General features: G+C 40.9%; 1 pseudogene; it reads left to right on the top strand.

Moving 5' to 3' along the window:
• LOC149147585 (uncharacterized) overlaps window positions 1-21,170 on the top strand; it is a 33,401-nt pseudogene extending 12,231 nt beyond the window's left edge.
• Window positions 21,171-23,749: the final 2,579 nt, after the last annotated feature.

The following is a 23,749-nucleotide window of genomic DNA, read 5'->3' as shown; positions in this document are numbered from 1 at the left end:
CATGTTCAGCATGACTGCCTCCCAGTTCTCCACATTTTTGGCAAGAAAGCTCCCGTAGCCTGCTCCCAGCCTCCCCTGAAAATCTGTGTAGTTTTCACTTCCAGTGTCTGTTGCTCGCACTGCCTTCCTGGGAAAAATTGCAAAGATCTTCCTCCTAGCTAAGACAGATCTCGTAGAATGTCACTGTTATTCCGGACTGCTCATCCCAGCCTCCTAGTGACCTCTGCGCAATTTTTCTTGACAGTGCCCAGAGCCTCGTATCTCGGCCTAACATGTGCTTTGCATTGTTTCAGAGCCCGCACTTCCTTCAATAGAAGTGTGTTGTATCAGTTGTTAATGTTGTCTCGCCTGTGTGGAAAATTCCGTCAGACACTTGACAGACTCATTCTCGTAAAATTGCTATAACAACGGTTGCACTCGTGTGGAATATTCCATTGGGTTTTGTACGTGATATTTGTTCACCTTGTGTTTGTGACTGCCGCATTCGCGTGGACTACTCTGTCAGAAGTTGCACATGTCTTGCTGTGATGTGTGTCTCTAACAAAGTTGGGACTATTCCCTTTCAACTTAGGACTCACTCTCACCCTCTCCCTCCGTAGTGAACGAAATTAGACACAAGTTACACTAAGCACTCATGAGGCACACAAACCTTGCTGTTTAAAGACTAAGTAAACCACTCTCATGTACTGACAAGCAAGAGATGAGGCATATCTTTAAGATAATGGCAAATTGGCCATCATACCAGGTGGGACACCTACACCAAATGGTGTGAGGTCTAGCTGGGACTTCATATCGAGAATATCCCATGAATGTTGATGGGTCCAACACCGTCAACATTTCTAGTGCTAGAAGGAGGGCCAGATGACAAGCTGAGTCCTCACAATCTGTTCTGAATCTCTGCATACTTATCATCACAGAATTTCTCTTCTAGAGTGTATGTCTACTGGAAACGAATTTGAAATCTCGAAGGGGCTCTGGAATCTCTTGTCACAATACACATATGAAGGTGAAGGCGAAATGGCCTGGCTTGAACATAGAATGGCCTTTACAACCATATGTCATAAGTATAAAATACATGAAGATTACATGAGGTGCGCGTTGTTCGCACACATGCTTCGAGGAAACTCGCTGCATTGGTGTGCCACGCTACCCGAGAACTCTATTCACTCTTTCACGCAGTTGATCGAAGAGATAAGTGAAGTTTTCCATCATTTTGACAACCAAGCACTCAATAAAGAAATTATGAAATTACAGAAATCACCCGATGAATCCGTTGAGTAATTTCACACACTTTTGTAATCTTGCATATCAATTTCCTGAAGATGAAATTGATTGGGAATTTCTCGATGGAATATTTATGTATCTTCTTTACATATCTAAAAATCCGCAATTCTTAGAATCATTCAAACCCCTCCTAGCATACCTTGGTGTTATATCTTCCAAATCTAAGATGGGCACGGTCATTGTCACAAGTGACTTTCCTTCCTCTTGTCATCAAACAGCTCTAGCTCTGCAGTGCGAGGTGGGAGAAGGTGCGCGCACATCTTTTGAAATTTCACATCCTCCTACCCCGCCTACTCTTGATATCTATGCAGATTTGGCTTGTAAGCCTACTAATTGTCATGTGTACTTGTTAAATCAACCTCCGTCCCCGCGTTCTTTTGATCCTCCGGATTGTACTGTCTTATGTTCTTCCATTCTAGACTCCACACTTGTTGTGAACGAGGATCAAGTTTTCAACGGAGCCGGTGTTGTGTAGCCAAACTGCGTTATCATTCATGATGAGTGTAGGCGGGAATCTAAAGAAGAACCCGCGGTGAAGGATGACACCCTTCCATCCGTGCCTCATCCGCTCTATCTTGACATCCCTTGTGATTTTGCCACTTTTGATTTCCCCTGTGAAAACTCATCTCCATATGTTTCTACTTCCTATCATTCACAGGACACACCGGATGTCAGATTGTCATTACATTGCGGAGAGGACACATATTCCTATGAAAATCTGTCCCATCTGTCATCTGTCATTTCTAAAAACACAAAGGGTGAACATTCTTGTTTCTCATTTACTCCTCTGCGTGAGTAATCAAATAATGAGGGTACCGACGAAGATCCCCAATTTTCTGATCATGGTTTTCATGATCTATGTACTTCTTCATTTGATCACGATGATGATTCACACACTCATAATATTTCTAAGCCACAGGTCATCGATGATCTATCTATTGACGAAGTGGAGACCCTGTAAGCTGTCGAGGCACTTTAGCTGAGATTATGTTTATGTTAGGCCCTCGCTGTCCTAAGGTTAGTTGCACTTCTGATCAGAAAATTTGTGAATAACCCATGGCTCCTCATTACTCATCTGTATGCACTGAAGATCAATCCAACACACAGATTTTTCTTCCTCCACCAGAATCACATGATCCTATCGCTCATGCATTGGAGGAATCATACACAACAAGCACACTTGCAAGGCGTAAGTTGTCTCTCTTTCTCATGTTTGCTTGTCTGTCACAGTCAAGAGAGTGTGCATGCTTATCATCTACATGCAATGTGTCACAACACCATGTTAAGTCCGCAGAATGTCTGTCTTGTGCATTCACTCTTTTATTTTCTATGGATATTTTAGAACTCAGAGCTTGTTGGTCTCTGCTGATCAATATTTCTTGTTCATTGGTTTACACACATATCTTTCTTTTTTACCATGCCTTCGAAAACATGGGCCAACCAATGTGTCGGTGGCTGCACTGGAAATATCACTTCATGTAAGTAGGCCCATGCACTGTTTAGTGTAGGAGTAGGAATAATGTTTCCTTTATTGCTTTCCTTTGCTTCCTGGTTTGCATGTTTGCTTTGCTTGCTTACTTGTTTTTCTTTGCTTTCTTTCTTTCTTTGCTTACTTGTGTTTCTTTCGCTCTACTTCTCCCTTTTACTTTTTGATTTATTTGCTTGCTTGTACCTATAGGTTAGCCTCCCATGAAACCGTGTTTGGTTCTCGAGACAGGCAGAGAAAATCTAAGAGGACTTGTACAACTATCAACATCTAGTTGTCTGTTTTCCTCTCTCTTTATGAAGAACTTGTTATCTTCAGTCGATGATGTCTTGATGGAAAATATGTTTTGTTCAGAGTGAGTCTTGGTGAAAACACAATGCTTGCATTGTTAACTAGTATCACCTACTCTAATAAGTTCTTTTGGGGTAACCCTTGTTAGCTCATTGAAGTAAAGTAAGGTGAGGTGGAGAACCTTAACAAGTATGTCAGAGGTATACATAACATAGTTCTCTTAAGGAACAACCTTTTATGCTCTCAATAAGTCAGGATCCCTCTTCTGCCTCTGAAATAAATAAGTTCCTATGCATAGTTCTTTAAAAAAATGAAAAAAAATGAAAAATGAAACATGAATAAGGCTAAAGAAGAGAAAGCCTTCCTGTGCAGAGAGGTGATGCAAGTAACTCCGCTGGGGTACTGACCAAGCTCGCTGGTAGTAGAGTGATGCTGGTGTTCCTGCGTGACTTTGTCGAGGTACTGTCTGGGCCTGCTGGCAGTGGAGCAACACCAGAGATGAAACTTAAACTATAACAATTATATTACTTGTGCATCAATATACCCCTCATCCCAAATCAAAACAACTAAGTTGACTTGGCATGGAATGTGTGCTGACCAATCAAGATAATGATAGGGACTACATATTTCACACAAGCTAGTGCGGAAGCCATCATGATCAAAGAATTAAACAATACTTGCAGAAGGGTTAGGCTCATTTTTCACGAAACAAGGTCCATATAGAGAGCTAGGGTTCTACCAATGTGTCACCAATGTTGTAGCGACTACCACCACCCTCCAAAATTTTGGCTCACATGCAAATTTCAGAGCCTACCTTGGATCCTACGATCAATCTTCCTTGGTCAGTTGTTGGTAAGCTAATGATCTCAAGCTTCCCATCCTTGATCTTAAGAGTTTTTAATGTTCTCACCTTTATGCAACATGTGTCACCTTTGGGCATAGGGGTTGTTGTTTGGCATACAAAGGGAATTTTTTTTCCTTCAAGGTAATTGTGTGCATATGAGTGGTTGTCATCACATAGACATGTTTCACACTCACTTCACACACTCTTGTCATGAAGGTTGTTGCATGAAGAAACATATGTCTTATGCATTCTGGAGGGTCTACGTTGTGTCACTAAGTATCCGTGTGTGATTACAATCGAGTCATATCAATGTTTACATATGTATCACTGATCTCACACTTAGCCATTTCTCACGTAACCTAGCCTCATCTAGCTTCTCGGAACTTTGCACTTTGCTTTTGCAACCATCAAGCTTCCTCCCTTGCCTGCCGAAACCCCACAGTGCACAGAGACCCCAACCAAGACTGCTCTCCAGAAATGCATAGAGCAGTAAGGCATCTGACACTACTCTCTAGAAATGTGCAGAGTAATCAACTTCCTAGGATGCACTGCGCTGAGAAATTGCGCAGAGGTGTCCTCCCAAGACCCCCATCCTGTAGCAGAGTCCTGTGTCTAAAAAATGCACAGTGTTGTCCACACTGCCCTATCAGTCTTGCATCTATGCAAATGGGCCTCCCATGGCCTCATCCCGACAACAGTCACTTCCCGCTGAAACCGCGTTGATCCATCGCTCAGTGACTACAAGAAAAGGTGACATGCTGAGATCAATCCCAAGGAGTCGAGGAGAAGGACCAAGAGACCAAGTAATGGAAAAAGATTAGGACTGCATGCAAACTACGTTGAATGCATGATCATTTCGAGGGTAAGTATGGTAAGTAAATAAAATATTTCAAAGTACACCTCTTAGATGTGTTTGCAGGACTGCCTGTCATTGTCATATCATCCTGTCCTCAGTAACATGTATGTGCACAAACACAAAAAGTCATTTCATGTGTTTCCTCTACATGTCTTTCTTCCTTTTCGCTTGTTTAATCAATTGTCGTCTTCGGCATGTTGATCACTATGCCATGCTTGCGACCTTGTTTTGGTGATGTTAAAGGTTTGTGTTTGAGTTGTGCTCACTATGTAAACATATATCAAACTCACACACGATGTTGTAAGCACTATCATGCAAGGTTCATTACGGTCATCCGAAGGTCTATCCGAAGTGTCGCGCTTGTCGCTTTCACCATTCGACAGTCTCACAGTCAGTCACACTGAGCATATGTTGTCTTGTTTGTTCGAGATGTCTTGTCATCAAGTCATGTTGAGTGTGTGTTCACAAGGTCATGTATACACGAGTTCACTCGCTCACACACTTTATTGTTTTGCCAAAGATCTGTCACTAGACCACCCTCCATCAGCCAGACCTCCGGTGAGCTGCACTGCACAGTCTCAACCCTTAGTGACCAAGTACTACTTTCCAGAATTACGTAGAGCTTGAGGCTGCCTCCTAGGTAGTCTGCACTTTGCAATCTTGGAATCGACCTGGCTGACTTTCATCCAGAACAACGTAGAAGATGCCCAAGAAGCCATCTCAAACTTCGATGCCTGCAAGCCAACCCATCAAGCCTCCCATCGGTCAACCAGAGAGTTTGACTGGGCAGTGACACCAGTCTTTACTCCTCCCAAAAATTGTGGAGAAGCTGTCAGCATGCCTTCCTCCACTAGCTGAATAAATTGCACATATAAGAGGGATAGGCACCCACTACCTATCACTACATTGTCTCTGAAAATTGCGCAATTCTGTCAGTCAATCCCCCTGCTAGCTGACCTATTGCTTCTTCTGAAAATTATGCAGTTTTCCTGGACTTTCCACCAGTTGCCCGACATCCCACGCATCCCAGAAACTATGGAGACATGTTAAGCATGACTGCCTCCCAGTTCTCCGCATTTTTGGCCAGCAAGCTCTCGCAACCCACTCCTAACCTCCCCTGAAAATCTGCGTAGTTTTCACTACCAGTGTCCTCTGTTGCCTGCACTGCCTTCACGGGAAAAATCGCACAGATATTCCTCCCAGCTCGGACAAATCACACAAAATGTCACTGCTGTTCAGACTGCTCATCCTAGCCTCCCAATGATCCCTGCGCAATTTTTCTTAACAGTGCCTAAAGCCTCACATCCCAGCCTAACATGCGCTTTGCGTTGTTTTAGAGCCTTTTCCTCTCTCCCGGTCACCTGCACCCAAAAACGAAAGACAATGCATCATGGTAAACTAAGGGATTTATGGATTTGATGTCGTCTCGTCATGAGTGATTACAAAAATAGGTAGATGGATGAGACATGGCGCAACGAAAAATGGGATGGACAAGGAGCACATGCTAGAAGACTTTATCGTGGTTGGACGAACACACGAAGCATACCAAGTAGCAAGTGAAGGAGACACATGCGCATGCATGAACTATCAAGTGAACACCAACACCATTGAAGATTCTGCGTACTCTGCCATGCGGAGGTGAAGCTATGGTACACCATGAGCACACTCATCACTTAGCAACACAACAACTTGACATGAACAACACAACCAGCATGTGCATACCAGTAGTGTCATGTTGATTTGTGTCATGGGTCGCCTCAACGACATCACTACTTTGGGCCATACTTGTGTAATCAATGTAATGTAATGTGGAAGTCTAAGAGACCCACAGATGAAGTTAAAGAGTCATGTCAGTCGAAGATTCATGTAAGTCGAATAGTCATGAGGGAAGTCGAACAGTCACAAGGGTTAGTTTCACCCTTGGCTGTATATATCCCTCATTTGTGCATGCAAAAGACTTTTCACCTTGGCTCCTCCCACATAGCCTTCAGAGTCTGTAGTATTTTATTTGAGGAGTGAGAAGTGGCTCCAACGCCCTGCTAGACATGGCGTGATGATGAATGGGATGAAAAAGGAGTGCATGCTAAAAGACTTTCTTGCGGTTGGACGAACACATGAAGCATACTGAGTAGCAAGCGAAGGGGACACATGCGCATGGATGAACTATCAAGAAAACACCAATACCATTGAATATTTCACGCACTTTTCCATGTGGAGGTGAAGCTATGGTACATCACGACAACACTCATCGCTCAACAACACAACAACTTTCCACAAACAACACAGGCAGCATGTGCATACCAGTAGTGTCATGATTTTCCTCATCCACATCACTACTTTGGGTCATACTTGTGTAATCAATGTAATGTAACGTGGAAGTCCAAGGACCAAGAGACCCATGGATGAAGTTAAAGAGTCATGTAAGTCGAAGAGTCATCTAAGTCGAATAGTCATGAGGGAAGTCCAAAAGTCACAAGGGTCAGTTTCACCCTTGGATATATATATCCTTCATTTGTGCATGCAAAAGACTTTTCACCTTGGCTCCTCCCACATAGCCTTCAGAGTCTGTAGTCTTTTCTTTGAGGAGCGAGCAGTGGCTCCAGCACCATGCTATTGGGGTTAGTGATGTAATGGTGTACGAATGTGTCTTGGAACTTTCACTTAATTCAGAAGCATGTTAATAGGCCAACATGTTTTCACACATGTAATGTATTCATTTGTAATACTATTCTTTGGATGCTTGTAATGCATGTTGCTTTAACCTGTATTAAGACAATTGAACTATTTCGGTTGTTTTAGTGCATATGCTGTTGGAAATGTGTTGTATCAGTTGTTAATGTTGTCTCACCCATGTGGACTATTCCTTCATACACTCGACAAATTCATTCTCGTAAACTTGTTATAACGACCATCACACTCGTGTGGACTATTCCGCTGGGTGTTTTACATGCTATTTGTTCACCTTGTGTTTGTGACTACCGCATCCATGTGGAATACTCTGCCGGAAGTTGCGCATGTCTTGTTGTGTTGTGTATCTCTAACAGAGTTAGGACTATTCCCTTTCGACTTGAGACTCACTCTCACCCTCTCCCTCTACAGTGAAAGAACTTAGACATAAGTTACACTAAGCACTCACCAGGCACAAAACTCACTGTTTGAAGACTAATTAAACCACTGTCATGTGCTGACAAGCAAGAGCTGAGGCATATCTTTAAGATAATGGCAATTGGGCCATCGTACCAGATGGGACTCCTACACCAAACGGTGTGAGGTCTAGTTGGGACTTCATATCGGGGAGATCCCCTGAATGTTGGCGGGTCCAACACCGTCAACACCGTGTTAGGGGATTTGAGTCTAGGACTGGCCAAATGGTCTTTAGTTTCAACACGTGTTTATTTGCATTTATTTCCTTATAAACATGTTATTTACTTGTTGATTTACAATAGTAATTGTCGACTTTAGATTAGATAATATTAGAATCGATTAAGCTTTAATCTTGCATTGTTTTTGCTAGTATCTTGGAGTATTAAAATCTCGATTTCATAATTAACTGTTGGTAATATAAATGCATATATTTTGACCAATTTTTTTTTGTATTGCTACTACGAAGGTGCTAAAAATGGATTATAACATTAGTAAATTCATTCTTTTCCTATTTTTAGCAACACTTGTGACTTGGGAGAAGAGAAACAGTAAGATCCAAATTCGCCCTCGTTTTAAGATATTTGGAAAGGGTCCTAGCCTACTACATCCACTTTAGTGGGTTTCTCCAAAGCCTCATCCTGTTGGTGGTGGGCTCCAGTATTGCAGCAATAATGATGCAACTCCTGGGACTCCCGTCTTTACTTTTATCAACACGGTAGTTCGTAACAAACTTGGCAGCGACGGTGCTGTATGCACAAGTACTAGCTCTTGCCGCAACTGTCACTTGGTCAGCTGGCACAAGTCCGCTAGGAGCTTAAGCCAACTTCTATGAGCTCTTAGAAGAAGCTTTTTAATTGATGGATGAAAGCTAACTCGAAGGAAGCTAATCTATTTGTGAAAAGAGATTGAAAAACTGAAGGAAACCGCAAACCCTAGCAAACCCTAATTCTACCATCTAGTCCTACTGATGCAAAGGAGAGAATGCAAACTACTGAAAGAGATGCCATTACTGCTATGAAGGTAAAATACATGTGCCTAGACTACCTCTATCTAAAGAAAACATCTTTTTGTATTTTTGATTAAGTCGTCAGTTTCATCATGCATATGATTTCACTGTTCTTTGACTGTGCAGGGGTGGATCAAGGAGGAAAAATGCTTGGAAGAGGTCGGGAAGGTTCAGAGAGGGTCTAAGGAGTCCCTAACACCCTTCCAGAGAGTTTCACAAAGTTTGGCTATCAAGAAATCTCATTTGTGAGCTTCTACAGGAAGTCTGCAAGGGTTCTACAGGATGTTCAAGAATTTCTACAGGATGTTCAGGAATTTCTACAGGATGTTTAAAAATTGGATTTTGGAGGATGGGTGAGTGAGGGAAGATGCATGAATGGATATGGAGGTAGGATAGGGGTCTGAAGTGGCCCAGGGACTGGTGGATGGAGTGGTGAGAAGGTGTAGATGGCTAAATTGGCTCAAAGAAGGCTGAAAGGATGATTGCACAAAAAGGTAGGGTTACTTGGGCAAGACGAAAAATGTGAGACGATGAACCTAGCTAGGAGATGGAGTAGATGGCTCTGATGAAACTTAGGTGGATGAAAGAGTGGTAGAGATGCTCTGCACCATATACATTCAACTGAATCAACAAAGTCTTGCAAGTAATCAAAGTCCTAGCTAATCTAATCTAACTAACAATAAAGTGAATGAACAACAGCTTTATTTGGAAGAGAACCATGTATATCAACTATGCAATGAAACATTTCAGAGATCTGAACACATAACCAACTTCTGCAAATGAAAACAGTACACTAAGGATTGCATGGTAAAGCAAACTAGTGTTTTTGTTTGGGACAACACGGTTACTTCAATTCCAGCCCCTGATCCAATAAGGAAGAGGTGAAACCAAAAGTGTTTGTTGACCCTTTTTTTGGAGCCTTTTTCCTGTTATTATCCTACCAACTAAATCTGAACATGAAAAGCTACTTTAACCATCAAAAGCAATCTAAATAACAAAGCAAGATTTAAATCTAAATAGCAGATTTTATTCTAAGAATGCAGCAAAAACACATAAAGATAAACAAAGGAGGTACTGGGCACTTGAGATGGGCCCAACCCCAAGAGCTACAACCTCCTAAGAGAGATTTAGAGCTGGTGCAAAGTTGGATTCATCTTTATTGAGCAAGAAAAGAAGAGTTACATCAAAACTGTCCACAAGGGAAAGCTCGAAAATGTGCTGAAATGCAAAGCTAATCTACTTACTAAAATCGAATTACAAACTAGCTAACTTCTGCCTACAAAGTGACTAACTACTGGCTAACCAAAATGAGGCCCTAATCCTTCTTATTTATAAAAATTGAGGACCCCAATAGCCCTCCTAAACTTTAGGAACTCGACTGCCAAAACTTGTAGTTAACAACACTTTTACTAGCACTTGGCTGCCCTTGTGATGATTGATTTGGTGGCCCTTGAACTCCGAGCTGATGGTGGAGAATTCGAGGTAAGGGCCCATAAATGAAGGGGACACCTTCCTACAAATCCTCTCCCTTGTTCTCCCACGAATTTGGCTGCCAAGTGCTCATTAAAACCTTTGATTTTGTCTCCAAATTGACCAAAAAGACTACACAAAGCACACATTAGACTTGTTGGCATAATGACTAACCCAATTCACTCTATTAGCATAAATATAATAAAAAACATGCAATAAACTAATGAGAATGGTGGATTAAGTCGAATTAGGAGGTTGAATGAGCCCATATAATTATCCATTTTTGGGTTTCATCATCACCCCCCTACATAAAGTGTTGATCATCCTCTGAGCAACCAATCTATCTCTTCATCTTTGATGGCCCTGGTGGCCTCCCTCCAATATTCTGAAGTGCTGTCGTCTTCTCGGTCATGAAACCATGCTTTTCTCTCTGCTTCTTCCTACTGCCTGTGCTCCTTTTCCTAGAGAATTCTCAGCTTCTTATAGAACTGTCTCAGCATCCTGTAGAGAGGCCTTTGTGTCCAACATTTTCATTCTTTTTCTCTAGGTGGATGTCTTCGGGCTTCCTCGTTCATATCTGATGGATATCTTTGAAGGAGGCTCCTCCTTTTGTTTAGCTTTTGTGTCCTTAATGACAATTTGCTCCTTTGACTGTGGTTTGGATCTGCCCACTTTTATCTGTGTGCTCCTTTTTCACTTTAAAGTACATGAAGGTTTGCCTCTTTCCCTTAATTTTTGGTCTTGGAGGTGTGCTAATGGTGGCAAGCATGGCTGCTGCCTCCCTGGCCAAAATCTCAGGTGATTTTCCCTTTTTGTTCCTCTGTTTCTAGACTTCCTGTAGAAAGTCCTGTGCTGATTGTTTTCTGTCTTCCTATAGAAACTGCTTTCTGGCTTCCTGTAGAAACTGTCTTCATTGTTTCGATCTGCTTGGCTGAGGGTGTCTTGCCTTTTAATTGTGGTGTGGTTGCCTTGGTTGTGCCAACTCCCATTTGGGCTTTCTTGGCATTTTTTCCAACCTTTTTTCCTTTTTCGCCCTCTCTGTTTTTGCTGTTGTCTCCTTTTCTATCTCATGCTCAGCGGTCATGTCAAATTCCTCTTTTTCCTTCTGTTCTTCCTCTGTTTTGCCCTCTGCTTGAATGTCTTGTGCTCCCTCATCAATTTTCTTCTCAATTTCTTTAGTTGGCATGGTGTTGAGTTTGTGTTTTAACCAAAAAAAGGAAAATTGTTCATGGGAATAGTCATTTCACTGCGACAGAGGATGGCTGAATTTTCTTCTTTTCTGGACCAAATAAAGAATTCTTCATGCTCCTTACAACATCAAATGACAGTAATTGCCTTGTGTGTTAAAACTGCTGTCACCTAGAATTGGTCTGTCTGTTTATGAAAGAAATTTTTTACAGAGTAGAGCATAAGGACATCGATTTTTTCCAACACATTGATAGATATGCCAATTCAGGTTTTTCCACACACACAGGTCTGTCTCTACTGCTGCATGTCTTCTTTGCAAGGGAATTTTTTATTTTCTTCTTTTTCTTTTTAAAACTAATGAGGAGATTTCGGAAGCAGAAGAAAAGAATGGGTAAACTCACTGAATCATGCAGGCAGACTTCCACTGTTCTCAATGCACAGGTAGACTTTTTACTCTCATTTTTCAATTTAATGTTGTGTTCAATTCACCATTTTTCACCAACAAATCATGCATAAAGAAGTTTCCCCGATCCTACCTCATTTTGAGCTTGAATTTCACTGAAAATCCCAGGTTTTCTTTCAGCATGGTTGTTTTCTGTGTTTCCTGTAGAAGACTTCCTGTAGAAACGCCTGTAGAGCGCCCCTGCACCTCTGAGCGAGCCTGATACACAGCAGAATCTCTAAGACAGGTAGAGAAATTGGTGGAGGATGACTAGTTAATCATTTTGTGCAAACTTCAGTTGAGGATGTGGCAAGTGCAAATGAACAGTAGTTTGTGAGTTTCAGTCGAGCGTTCTTTAATTGCTGCATGACTTGTGGTGAAGGAGTGAGGTGGCCAGGTGTACGTGGCCACATGCAGACTGCAGTGCTATGATGAACTATATGTTCTCTTCTTGTTAATCAGTTGCACTAGAGTTTAAACGACCAACACTACCTGCTTTTTTTAATTTCACGTGAGTTGTCTAACACGTACGCTGCATGATTCCTGGCTGATTGCTAGAGAATTGCACAAGGAACTATTGGCTTAATCCCACCACTTCATTCGTTATGCACTTTCGGATCATATTGATGCAAATAGAGGAGCTGGTTTAGACACATACCTGCAAGTCGAATGGTTGCTGTGAGGTGCTGTGGCCTTTCATTTGCTGCATGCACTGGTTTCTGTGGTTGCATGATGGCTTGGTGGCTGATTCATGGCTATTTTTTCTTGTGCAGGTATCCTCTGGCTGGATCCATGCTGTAGGAGCTGGCTTCACGTTCAGATTTGCACCCTAGAGCTGCTGCTGCTGAATTTTCACAGGACCAAAACTTGTTTTCACCATTGCTCCCGAACGATAGATCGGATCGATCAGAAACTTGCTGAGCACGTTCCTATCATCATTATGCACCTCCCATAGTAAAATTCTGATCAATGGATGCACATATTTCGAGAAAAATGGAAAATGGCTGAATATTTTAGAGATCAATTTCTCGGAAACCGTGCATCGGAATCGGCTGAAACTGCTTGGGTAGGTTACTATCACCCATATGCATCTCCCCATGAAACAGGTTTTGAAATGGATGCACTGATATGGAGAAAATACAAAAATGGCTAACGGTGATGGAGGAAGATTTCTTGGAAACCGTGCATCGGAATTGGATGAAATTGCTCGGGCATGTTGCCATCGTCCCTATACAACTCCCCCTGTAACAGTTTTGCAAATGGATGCACGGTTTTCAAGCTAGGGAAGAAACAAATTCTGTTCTATGTATTTTTTTCTTCAAAGAATTCTGCAAGGTTTTGCATGGAAAGGAAAACTGAGCTTGGGCTGTGATGCAGGCATGGAGATGATGGAAGAGGAGTTTGAAGATTGCAGGAGGACTTATGAACCCTTGAGGAAGCTATCATGTTTGCCAAAATACCTTTTTCAAATCCATTTCTAGCTTCCTATAGAAATCCTGTAATTTCTACAGGAACTTCCTGTAGAACACACAGTTTTGAGGAAAGAAGCACAATGATATGGAAAAATGATGGAGAAGGGTGAGGGATGGAAACATGGATGCTTGTAGGCCTCATGGAAAAATTCTCGGCCTTCAGGTCCTCTTCAGAGATCAATTTTGGCTCGTTTGTAGGCTTCCTGTAGAAGACACAGAACTTCCTGTAGAAGACACAGAACTTCCTGTAGAAGGCACAGAACTTCCTTTGTCTTTGTTTTGAGCGATCCTCCTGACCTGCAATGTCCTTCTTGCAACCTGCAATTATTCAATGGGAATTAGCTTTATTTTTCTTTTATTTTTCTCTTTTTTATTGAAAAACAACTAGGGCGCCTCATGGAGGTTTTCACCCTAATTGCCTGCCCTGGGCGCCTCCAAGGGAGGTTTTCACCCAGAGATCTTATTCCCTTTTTATTTTCTCTTCTTTCCAACCCATTGACCGCCTCATGGAGGTTTTCAATCAATGAGCCAATCTAAGGCACCTCCGAGGAGGTTTTCACCTTAGATTTTTATTTTCATCTTATTTTCATTTTTTCTCTTTTTTTTTCCCCTACCCTACCCTACTTGAAAAAAAAATTCTTTTCAAGTATAAGAATACTTCCAATGGTGCCATGTGCACATCGAGATTAGAGATAAAATGATGTGGCGGCTTGAAATGCATGCTTTGACAACTATCTAGATCTCAGAGACCAAATGATTTGACTTTGAAGGGATCAAACATAGCTGAGGAAGAGAGTACTGCTGCAACTTAGTGACTGTTTGGAACCATGTCTCAATAAAGATTTGATATCCTTGGTCCTTTTGCTGATCTGGATCATTATCCATATCTTCTTCTATCATGACCTTCACATCTTCCTCTTTTTGCTGACTTTTCTCTTGACTAGATGGAGGGTTTGATGGTAACCATGAGGGGGCTTTCTCGATCTCTGGTCCTGATCTCTTCTTTTCATCAAGTGCAGCCCAGGGTTCTTTGATCTCTTCTTTTGAATCTTCTTTTGCCTTTGGTCCTTCAATGTTGTCAACATAGTCTCTGCTTTGCAACACTCTTCTTGAGCTATGGTGAAGATCATTGAGCTCAAGAGGAGTCATTTGGACATGTTGTGTCCCAGTATTGCAATTGTGTTGAGCTACTCCAATGGATAGGTTTGGAAATGGTGGTATGGGTAGCTGAGTGGGGGCGTAGATTTGATATGGATGTGGATGGGGTTGTGGTTGGGCAGGCATTTGGGGTTGCCTTGGTGGAGTGGGAGGCGATGGTTGTGGACGAGCAGGTGGTGGAGGAAAAGAAGCGGGAGGAGTGTTGTATTGGGGCCTCCACCCCTGATGAGGTGCATTCCACTGAGGCTATGGCTGGGCATAAGAGTGAAACAAATGAGCAACTGGTTGGGCATAATATGGATCTATGAAGGAACAAGGAGGAGGTGTGAACCAGGAAGGATGAGCAGGGTGACCCCAAGAAGGCATGAAAGTGGCTTGATAGGGGTCATAATAGGTCTCAGATGTCCCTTGCAGTTCCTGCTGGTAAGATCTAGGTCCATGTGGCCTCCTTTGTTTCATATAATAGAGTGGTTCAGTGGATCCTTTAGCCCTTTGATAGGCAGCTTTGATTCCGGGCAAGGAAGGGCACTGATTCGTAGGATGGTCTCTTTCACAAACAAAACACACTTCTATGGAGTGCAATGGACATTTGTTCCTAGGATGCTTTCTAGTGCACCTGGGACAGAAGATAGCCAAAGCCCTCTTGGCTTCCTCTTGCTTCCTTTGGATCTGCAAGGTATCCAGCTGCATGGCAAGAAACTGCCTCATATCACTCTTGAAATCTTTGATCTGAGCTTCAAATTCGTCTTTGGACAAGGTGCTGCTCCCAACATTTCTGCTTGTAGCCATTTGCTCCAGAGGAATGGTTTCTTCTTCTTCTTCCCTTGAGGTTCTTCAAATGTGTCTTGCTGTCCACCTAAGGGTTCTTTAATCACAGCCATCGAAGAAGAGAGAATGTTGGCTGTGTGAAGCAGTGGGGGTGTTGTGCAATCATTTTTCTAACTTATCTCTACTCCTACAAGGCACGAAAAGGAATCTATTTGGTTGATTTTTGCTTTTTTCTACTTCTACCTGCAAAACTGAAATAGGTTGAACTGCAACTAACTATCTTGTGAAAATGAAAATGCGGAGTTGAAATGAAAGCAGGAAAGGACTAATCTATCTTGCTCAAATGAAATTGCAGGAATGAAATGCTAGTCTACGCTTGCGGAATTGAAATGCTAATCTACACCTGCAGAAATGAAACTACGGAATTGAAATGCTAATCTATGAAAACAGGAAATGCTAATCTACTTTTGCATAAACGAAATTGCATAATGGAAATGAAATAAACTACTTAGCAGAATATTGTAGTGGAAAATAGAAGAAAAGCAGCAATCACCAATACTCTGATGCTTCCCCGGAAATGGCGCCAAAAAGATGGTGGGCTCCAGTATTGCAGCAATAATGCTGCAACTCCTGGGACTCCCGTCTTTACTTTTATCAACCCGGTAGTTCGTAACAAACTTGGAAGCGACGGTGCTGTATGCACAAGTACTAGCTCTTGCCGCAGCTGTCACTTGGTCAGCTGGCACAAGTCCGCTAGGAGCTTAAGCCAACTTCTATGAGCTCTTAAAAGAAGCTTTTTAATTGATGGATGAAAGCTAACTCGAAGGAAGATAATCTATTTGCGAAAAGAGATTGAAAAACTGAAGGAAAACGCAAACCCTAGCAAACCCTAATTCTACCAGCTAGTCCTACTAATGCAAAGGAGAGAATGAAAACTACTGAAAGAGATGCCATTACTGCTATGAAGGTAAAATACATGTGCCTAGACTACCTCTATCTGAAGAAAACATCTTTTTGTATTTTTGATTAAGTCGTCAGTTTCATCATGCATATGCTTTCACTGTTCTTTGATTGTGCAGGGGTGGATCAAGGAGGAAAAATGCTTGGAAGAGGTCGGGAAGGTTCAGAGAGGGTCTAAGGAGTCCCTAACACCCTTCCAGAGAGTTTCACAAAGTTTGGCTATCAAGGAACCTCATTTGTGAGCTTCTATAAGAAGTCTGCAGGGGTTCTACAAGATGTTTAGGAATTTCTACAGGATGTTTAAAAATTGGATTTTGGAGGATGGGTGAGTGAGGGAAGATGCATGAATGGATATGGAGGTAGGATAGGGGTCTGAAGTGGCCCAGGGACTGGTGGATGGAGTGGTGAGAAGGTGTAGATGGCTAAATTGGCTCAAAGAATGCTGAAACAATGATTGCACAAAAAGGTAGGGTTACTTGGGCAAGAGGACAAATGTGAGACGAGGAACCTAGCTAGGAGATGGAGTAGATGGCTCTGATGAAACTTAGGTGGATGAAAGAGTGGTAGAGATGCTCTGCACCGTATACATTCAACTGAATCAACAAAGTCTTGCAAGTAATCAAATTCCTAGCTAATCTAATCTAACTAACAATAAAGTGAATGAACAACAACTTTATTTGGAAGAGAACCATGTATATCAACTATGCAATGAAACATTTCAGAGATCTGAACACATAACTAACTTCTGCAAATGAAAACAATACACTAAGGATTGCATGGTAAAGCAAACTAGTGTTTTTGTTTGGGACAACACGGTTACTTCAATTCCAGCCCCTGATCCAATAAGGAAGAGGTGAAACCAAAAGTGTTTGTTGACCCTTTTTTTGGAGCCTTTTTCCTGTTATTATCCTACCAACTAAATCTGAACATGAAAAGCTACTTTAACCATCAAAAGCAATCTAAATAACAAAGCAAGATTTAAATCTAAATAGCAGATTTTATTCTAAGAATGCAACAAAAACACATAAAGATAAACAAAGGAGGTACTGGGCACTTGAGATGGGCCCAACCCCAAGAGCTACAACCTCCTAAGAGAGATTTAGAGCTGGTGCAAAGCTGGATTCATCTTTATTGAGCAAGAAAAGAAGAGTTACATAAAAAACTGTCCACAAGGGAAAGCTTGAAAATGTGCTGAAATGCAAAGCTAATCTACTGACTAAAATCGAACTACAAACTAGCTAACTTCTGCCTACAAAGTGACTAACTACTAGCTAACCAAAATGAGGCCCTAAGCCTTCTTATTTATACAAATTGAGGACCCCAACAGCCCTCCTAAACTTTAGGAACTCGGCTGCCAAAACTTGTAGTTAACAACACTTTTACTAGCACTTGCTTGGCTGCCCTTGTGATGATTGATTTGGTGGCCCTTGAACTCCGAGCTGATGGTGGAGAATTCGAGGTAAGGGCCCATAAATGAAGGGGACACCTTCCTACAAATCCTCTCCCTTGTTCTCCCACGAATTTGGCTGCCAAGTGCTCATTAAAACCTTTGATTTTGTCTCCAAATTGACCAAAAAGACTACACAAAGCACACATTAGACTTGTTGGCATAATGACTAACCCAATTCACTCTATTAGCATAAATATAATAAAAAGCATGCAATAAACTAATGAGAATGGTGGATTAAGTCGAATTAGGAGGTTGAATGAGCCCATATAATTATCCATTTTTGGGGCTCATCAGTTGGTTCAATGTGTTTCATTTTGGTGTGTTATATTTTTGCAATTATCTTTAATTCATTTCTTTAGAAGCTAAGATTTCAACTGATTTTGGGTGTTTTAAGAACCCCCCATACACTAATTCATGTGTTGGATAGGAATTAGAAACCATCAAGGAAATATGAAAGTATGTTCAAGAACTTCTTAAGTGAAGAAAAATGAGACTCTAATAACTTTCTAACTGCCTCTCAGGAGGAGAAAATTCTAGCTTCCATCAAGGGAATACCTGCACTTCAGAAGTGATAGAAGAACAAAAGGTCAATTTGCCATCTCTACAAGAAGATCCAAAATCCTTCCCTGATCACCTTTGTAGATCTTCCTTGGAGACTAAATTATCATAGCCTGGGCTTGAACCTGAGATCGAGGAGTTATCAACATGTCTTCTATCAGATCTCCCATACACTCAAGAGACCAACCATCTAATGGTAGGAGATATACATGGCATGGTAGAGGAGCATATACATAATGGACTGAATGAGGCAAGGGAGTCAAGGATATCATGTTTATATTAAAGACTAGTTCCAGATGACCGCCAGATCAAAGCAACACTCTTTTCTCCAACAACTCTTGACACCACATTACTCGAAGCAGTCAGCCTTTCATAATCCAGTATGCATTGAATCCTATCTCTAAAATCCAAGTATAAGCATATATCTTATCTTATTATGCACATGGATTCATTGACAGTACTCTTATACTTGAAGAGGTTTTCCCTCTTTCAAGTAGGGTAGGATAGTATAGTAAATAAATGAATAAAATAGTAAAGAAAACATAAGTCTAGTTGTAAAAATAGGGTAACCAATGCAACTAGACATAGATTTTCTTGAAAACCAAGTCTTTTGGTGAGAAAGATAAACAATAAACTCTATAAGCTCATATTGGTTCCATTGGTTCTTCAAAATATTTTTGGTTCTATACTCGAGTTGGCTAATGTGGGATTCGCTAAGGCCCACCTTCCAACAGATCTTGTCCCATTGAATTTAGCACTTTATCTGGGGCTGAGATCAAATATCTTTTTGAGTGCCTTGGAGTTTGCATACATCAATGGAAAAATTCCTCATTGATAATAAGGGAATACCTCAATGTCTCTTGATTTCCAGATCTCGTAGGTGACTTGACCTCAACACATTCATTCGTTCTTGTCAGAATGCAATCTTTCACCTTGTCACTCATTAACATTAATAGTGAGTTGTCTCCCACTAGTTAATACATCCTTCAATGGTCGGTAATCCAATGAATTCTTTCTATTTTCAACTTTAACAAAGTTTATTCACATAGATAAAATTGTGTTAGGTATGGGTTTATGATTTATGGTTCTAACATAAGTTTGCAAAGACATGCCAATAATAAAAAAATAAAAAAAGAGGATCCAATCTCCAACAACATCTTAAAGTCTTTTAGTTTAAGTTGGTTTCAACCTGATTTCCTCCAAATATGTATACAACTTCAATCCTTTCAGTTGATAACAACAACAACATATCTCTATCAACATTCAATTCCATCAGTGCAACCTCCAATTGCAACAATGGTTCTAAATATTTTTCCTCTAATTATCCTAAGTTTAATGGTCTTTATAGCCTCAACATCTTTAGATTCAGTAAGTATTGGCAGCTAAACAATTACGAGGTAAAGTAGTTTTAATTCACTTGATTTTTTTATGGATAAAGGAAAATTAGTAATTTACAACTTCTCACATGCGTGTCAATTCACCTTCCTTTCAATATAATTTCATCACTACCATATTTTTCTGCCACCTTAATTATTTTCTATCCATCTCGCAACCATGATCATTCTATTGTTCAATCCCAAGGCTCTTATTTCTATGATTCCATGAAGAAGTTATGGGTTGTGAGTTGTAGGTATTTCAGGTTTGGATGGCATAATATCAATGATAATGATAATGTTTTTAATAGTGCTAAGGGAGATAGTGGTCTTGTTGTTTTTAGAATGACATTTTTGTTTTGATCACAATGGCTAAGAAAAGTTTGATATACAATGGTTAAACCCTTTTTTCTGAATCCCAAATTTAAATTGATAAGGGACATCAAAATTGCAGGAAGTGGAAAAAATAAGTTTCCTTCTAAATCCAGTGTTAATGGTTGCTGAGCTCAAGAATTAGAAACATATTCCTTCCTGTCAACAACAAATGTAATTTGGTAATATCTTCAGTCTCGACATTTTTTTGTTTTTTGTTTTTGCACTTCTCCTGATTTGAGTTAAGGACCAAAGAGATTCTCGAGAGAATTGGCACCATGGTGGATGGATGAAAAATATCATGATTTGGTGTACTCTAGTAGTGTTGATGTTTTAGTTCCCCATGGTTTTGTTGGTGTTTATGAGATGCTACCAAACTTTGGTTCTGGATTGTTTTTACTTATTCAAGTGGTTTTACTACCAAAATTTACTCATACATGGAATAATTCTTGGGTTTCAAAGGATGAGAAATTCTGGTATATAACATTGCTTATTGTGTCTCTTGCTTGTTACATTGCAACATTTATATTCTCAGGATTTCTCTTCCACTAGTTCAATCCTTCAGGCTATGAATGTAATCTCAAAACATTCTTTATTGTGGCAATATTAAGTTTGGAATTTGTATTTGCAATCATTGCATTGCATCCTAAGGTGAATGGAGGCATTTTTCTAGCTTCAGTAATATCAATGCACTGCACATACTTTTGTTACAATGGACTTTAAATGGAACCAAGGGACTATGAATGAAATGGTCTATTGGCACTCTCTTACTTAGAATGCTTACAATAGTTCTCTAGGTGATGTATTTTGCAGTTCGTGCCGGTTCTTCAACTACATTACTTTCACCTCCATCCTCATGAAGGGAAAGTTCTGGGAATCCTTTGCTCTCATTTGATGAGATTGATGAATGCCACAAAAATGCAAAAAAATATGAAGAACAGCTTGTCACATATTCGTACTCTTTTTTTTCCCATGTTTTTTTGCCCTCGCCAACATGTATTTAGCTATTATTATAACTGGCTCGACAAGTTCAAAAAATATATGGTGAAAATATCTTTGGTATTGGTAGCTCATTGGTGTTAGAAATTATTGGATCAATTTCTATCTCAAACAATGGTCATAATGGCCTTCACAATCTTATTTTCCATATTGAAATTTGCATGGCCCAATCTAGTAGCTCTCAGAGAGGTTTTTAATTTTGGGCCTGAGAAAATTCGACAAGTAAAAATTCTAGAGTGGTATAATGGTAGAAAATTTTAGGTTCTCACATCCAATCCTAATGAATTTAGAAGCAATTTCAATAATTATATTTGCTACCATTTTATGGGTATGGAGGTCAAAGCCCCGGAAGGTAATCTATTAAACAGGGTTGGGAACAGGCACTACAAATGACAAAGATATGCTTTCTATTGCCATATTATGGATACACCAGGATCTCTCAACTTTGTTATGTAGGGGATGTAACATAATATCGAAGTTGGGGATCCTTCCTAGGAGGCAACTTTTGTGATGACATTCAAGGCCCTTTCTCAGCTAGTTTCCTTTATTAATGGACACCCCCATGGTTCTCTTCTTATTTTTGTGCTTAGTATGAGTTTTTGGAAGTTTAGTTTGGATGTAGCAGATGGGATAGTGGAAGTTATCATCAATTTGGTGACATCAAATGAGGATTTGTGGATAGGTGTGGAGTACCACTCTTCATGGATTCCCTTACTAGGAAGTTGATTTTAGGTGGGCCAAGTGCAGAGAAAATCCTCCAAAAGAGTGGAGAGAAGTGTTGTTGGGTAAATTATTGGTAGTAGAATACTTATGGTATTGAATTAGTGCTTGCAAAAATGAGGAGAGGAAGGTTGTGAACCTAAGAGTGATCCAGGCGGATAGTGGTGGCCACCCACCACTTCCACTTGGACCCCCACCATTGTTTCTTTCAATTTTTCAGTTTCCTTAATTGTAGCACAGTTTACTATTTTAGCAGTTTTTCAGGTCCTAAACTTCCGGAGCCATTTTGAGGCCCTAAACGACAGTGTTTTGGCAATCTAATGCCAATGACTTTTTATAAGTCATTTTTTTCGTCATAGTCATCGGAGAGATCTTTACAACGAGATATCATGCGCGTCAAACGAAGATAATATGACCAAGTCACGACCCCGGGAAGTTGGTTGACCAACTAACCCCAATGGGGCCCATAAATTCTTGGTGTTACATCTCCTCAGGTTAGGGTTTTGGTTGTTTAGGGTTTGCTCTTATTGTTCAATAATAAAACGCCCCTTGAGCCTCATTGTAATGCATTTCAGAGGCATGTAGCCACCACATCTCTTCTTAGAGATAAACTACCATCGTCGAGCTAGTCTCATTTCCATACTATTTGTAAGCATATTTCATTATTTGATATTAATAAAAGGAAGTGTTATTTTTGCTGCATCTCTATATTTATGGTTATATCTATAATTTGTTGTGTTCCTGTTTAAATTCATATCAATGGTATCAAAGGGGTTTGCTCTTTCTCTAGTTTTCCTTGCATGTCCCCAATGAGGTCGGGATATAAGGAGTTAGGGCTTGAACTGGTCAAACCTTTGCAAGACTAGCCTCGCAAATCTCGACGACCTCCCATGGTGGATGAAAAGAAAGAAGAGGGGGCAGGAGATCCTATCAAAATATTTCTCGAAGAAGCCCTCGAGCAACAAAGGAACGCGATGATGGACAACTTTGCCCAGATCCTTCAGCGACTACCCAAGGGCGACACATCTAATAGCTACTTTGGAAACGCCACACCCTTTAAGGTACAAGTTAACTTTGAAATCCCCATATTCGAGGGTCAGATAGATGCAGATGTTGTAGATAAATGGTTAAATCTGCTAGAAGGGTATTTTTATTTTCATGATTTTTCCAGCCGTGAAAAGATTACTTTCGCTCTTCTCAAAGCAGCCCCCCACATCAAGGACTAGTGGGAAACCTACTGCGAGTAGAAGGATGAAAGTGCGGCCTCATTGTTTTCAGCTGCACCCACTTGGAATTCATTCTGGGATGCCATCAAGGAGCAGTATTAACCTATCGGAAGCTATGAGGATAAATACATAAAGTGGACCACGGTGCGGCAGGGAAGGGACCAAGACGTGCCGAAGTTTACCAAAATTTTTGATAACCTTTGCACAAAGTTGGGTATTAAGGATTCTGAGTGGAATTTGGTACTCAAATACTGTGGATGCCTACACAGGTACATCCAGGATGATATGGAGTTCCTGGACATCTCCTTGCTTAGCACGGCGTACCGATACACTGTCAAGATCTAGCATAAGTTTAAACATAAGAAGCGAGACTTTGGATCCGCGAATCCGAAGCAAGGGAAAGGCTTCCCCAAACTGCAAACCAAGGACAAAGCCAAGACGATGTGACCCAAGGCAACCCGTCGAAGCCACAATAAAAGAAGAACACCACGAAGTCAAAGAAGGACACAAGAAAGTGGTGTGAGTTCCATAAGAGCCCCACTCACAACACGAGTGAGTGTCGGACCAAGCAGTTGCTGGTGGCCGAGTTGAAGGCTTAAGAATCAGATGCAAGTTCTGACCCTGAGTCAGAACTCGATAAGGGGAATGACAAAGAGAAGCAAATCATTGATGCGGAGCCCAG

Source organism: Pinus tabuliformis, chromosome 9 (assembly GCF_031772625.1).
Source record: "Pinus tabuliformis cultivar Carrire ecotype Pingquan chromosome 9, CPIR1, whole genome shotgun sequence".
NCBI classification, from domain to species: domain Eukaryota; kingdom Viridiplantae; phylum Streptophyta; class Pinopsida; order Pinales; family Pinaceae; genus Pinus; species Pinus tabuliformis.
The sequence above is the reverse complement of the archived record's forward strand: the minus strand, read 5'-3'. Positions and strand labels throughout refer to the sequence as shown.